This window comes from Marmota marmota, unplaced genomic scaffold, assembly GCF_001458135.2.
Source record: "Marmota marmota marmota unplaced genomic scaffold, marMar, whole genome shotgun sequence".
Lineage (NCBI taxonomy): Eukaryota > Metazoa > Chordata > Mammalia > Rodentia > Sciuridae > Marmota > Marmota marmota.
The window spans coordinates 77958165-77961843 of NW_026000026.1; positions in this window are offsets into that span (position 1 = coordinate 77958165).

The following is a 3679-nucleotide window of genomic DNA, read 5'->3' on the forward strand; positions in this document are numbered from 1 at the left end:
GATAGAGCCCTAATCTCTAGGGTATATAAAGAGCTCAACAAGATAAGCAACCAAAAAACAAGTAATCCGATCAATAAATGGGCCAAGGACCTGAACACACACTTCTCAGAAGAGGATATACAATCAATCAACAAATATACGAAAAAATGCTCTTCATCTCTAGCAATCAGAGAAATGCAAATTAAAACTATTCTAAGATAACATCTCACTCCAGTAAGAATGGTAGCCATGATGAAGTCAAACAACAACAAGTGCTGTCGAGGATGCGGAGAAAAGGGTACACTCATACACTGCTGGTGGGACTGCAAATTGGTGCAGCCAATTTGGAAAGCAGTATGGAGATTCCTTGGAAAGCTGGGAATGGAACCACCATTTGACCCAGCTATTCCTCTTCTCAGACTATACCCAAAGGACCTAAAAACAGTATATTACAGGGACACAGCCACATCAATGTTTATAGCAGCACAATTCACAATAGCTAAACTATGGAGCCAACCTAGATGCCCTTCAATGGATGAATGGATTAAAAAATGTGGCATTCATACACAATGGAATATTACTCAGCACTAAAAAAAATAATAAGATCATGGCATTTGCAGGGAAATGGATGGCATTAGAGCAGATTATGCTAAGTGAAGTTAGCAATCCCCCAAAAAAACAAATGCCAAATGTCTTCTCTGATATAAGGGAGGTGATTCAAAATGGGGTAGGGAGGAAAAGCATGGGAAGAAGATTACCTCTAGATAGGAAAGAGGGGTGGGAGAGAAAGAGAGGGAGAAGGGGAATTGCATGGGTGGTGGAAGGAGACTCTCATTGTTGTACAAAATACATGTATGAAGATATGCATTTGGTGTCAACCTATGTTGTATACAGAGATACGATAAATTGTGGTATAAAGGTGTATTAAGAATTGTAAAGCAAATAATAATAATAATAATAATAATAATAATAATAGAGCTAATGTAAAAAATTAATTATTTTTAAAAAAGAAAGAAGGAAAATGGCCAACTTTATTACATACCACTCCTGAAAAAGATTCCTCACCAGTGAATCCTTTCTCCATGACAGAGGGAGTCTACAATGCTCCCTTGCTTTTTAAGCCTTCAGTAGGTTTTTGAGGAAACTGCTCAAGCTATTAGAGTTGCTCAAATTTATATTATTCTTCTGGTTTTGTTGAAAAATTCCGGTAAATTAGCTCATCACAAGGCAACTCAGACAATTCTAAGTCAGTCTGTGTTCATTCTATACTTGACATCTGGCCAGTTATGTGCTGACACAATTCTGGAATAAGATGTTTTGACAGATGATCTCTTCAATTATGTTAGACACCAATCAGATATTCACAAAATCAGGTTATGTGTAAAAGCTCTAATAGCTCCTCTGTCTTTTGCTGACAAATATTATGATAAAAGTGGATTTTTAGTCCTATGAAGTTTTATGTATGAAATGTTTTTGAGGAGTGACAATTTTTACTCACATGCTAGCTTAGAGAAATTCTGCAGCCAATCTGAATAACACCAAAGGGGCTCCATCCACTGCACATGGATACACACACTCCCATACATGGGGGGCAGTTGTAGCTGCACCCCAGGACTCCTATCCAGTTTCAAAGTCCCCCACACTATGGGCTATATTTTGGGAATTGTGACATGCTCTTTGGACACCTGGAATGCAAACTTCTCTGGCCGTTTCATTTGTCTTTTGCCCACAGTGGGAAGTTCTTTGTTCTGCAGCTGTCTGTTGAGGCAGGTCTCCTTGGCCATTCTCAGCTTGCTGCAGTACTGTCATGATTGACAATATGTTGCCCAAGCTTCTTTTTGTCTTGAGGTACTTTGAGATATTTCTTTAAATCACATTATTTTCAAGGTACCCCCATCCTCCCACTCAACAATCCCTAGAAAAGGCAACTGAAAGCCAGAAGCAACAAATCATGAGATTTTGGCCATGGTACAGCTGACCTCATTCCCTTGAGGACTGAGAGTAGGATGTGAATACACATTGATGTACTGAAAACCCTTCACAGTTAAGTTCAAGAATGGCATGGGGCTGGATGGGGATGCTAGGCCATGAAGTATACAAGGAAGATCTTGGTACAGATGAAGAAGCAAATTCAGAACAATAAAGTTTCCTGCTGACTTTCCTACACTTAGAAAGTACAAGGTCAGAGACAAAATAAGCTTTTCCAATTGCACATTCAATCCACTCTATGTCATGACCTCTCTAGAGGCAACAAGCTTCATGGAAGGAGAATTAGAAGATTCAGCAGCACCAACTGTGAATGGTTTGTGGATATTCACATTAATGGGTCATATTTCAACTTTTACCTGAAGAGTATGAACTTATTGGGTCATGAATGCAGAAGGTTATGCAAAACAGTTTAGTGGTTCCCTTTTCATATGCATCCATTTATACTGTAATGATGGGTTGGGAATAAATTACATTTTAACTATTGGCTTCTGAAATGAAGGCAGTGTATAAAAGTTTGTCACTATTCAGAAACCATACATCCATAAGCTTTCCATTGTAGTCATTGTTTTGGTTAATGTGTGCTTCAGGCTGCTTTAACAAAGTACCACAGCAGGGTGGTTTATAAACAACAGAAATTTATTTCTTACAGTTCTGAAGCCTGGAAATCTGAGATCCAGGAGCCAGCATCGTTGGATTCAGATGAAGATGCTCTTACAGTTGTAGGCAGTTGACTTGCTTGTACCCTTGCATGGCAGAAAGCCACCAGGGAGGGAGGACTGACTCATTTCTTCGTCCTATACGATCAGATCAAATGCTAATCCCATCCTAGGAGCTTCACCTTCAAGATCTAGTTTCCTCCAAAAGGCCCCCACCTCTCAATCTCATCACACTGGAAGTTAGGATTTCCTAACCTCACCTGGGGGTGAGGCACCAACATTCATTGCATAATAGTTAATAAAAAGACACCTTCTTGGGGGGCAGATATGATTAAGATATGTCATATGCATGTATGATTATGCCACAATAAAACCCATTTTTCTACATAATTAAAATGCTCTAAAAAATAAAAGACACTCTTCCTCTCCAGCTGACAGCCGTGCAGTCCGACCATGTGGCAGTATGTGAAAGTGTGACCTTTCAATTAATTTTGTGATAACACTAGAAACATTGTAACTGAACATCAGCCATAGTCTCTATAGACAGGGGGAAAAATCAGTCTAAATTTATTCAAGTAGAAAAAAAATCACCATTTGAAATTTAGTTTAGAACATCCTCTCTATTAGTTAAGAAATCACCTTATAAATAAAACTAACAACTTCCCCAAACTTATGATATAAGGCAAACCTTCCAGATAAAATTGTCAGAGAGCAAGATGGGAGCTCCGTATAACCTAATGCTTTGTAGGAGAGGGGGCTGCACACGCTAAGTAATGAAATTAGGAGATGTTAGGAGAAGTCAGATACAGTTATATATCCAGGTCCTTTTAAAAAGAGTAATTGGGATATGACATTATTGTATCTGGCCTTGAAACTTTTAGCTCCATGGACTAGCACACACTTCAGCAAACAATGATCTGTGGGGAAAATCCAGCCCACTGCCTGATTTTGTAGTAAAGTTTTATTGGGCACAGCCACTACCATATGTGTGTATGTATGTATGTATATATATATATATATATATATATATAGATGTGTATAAGAGAACAGCTCCT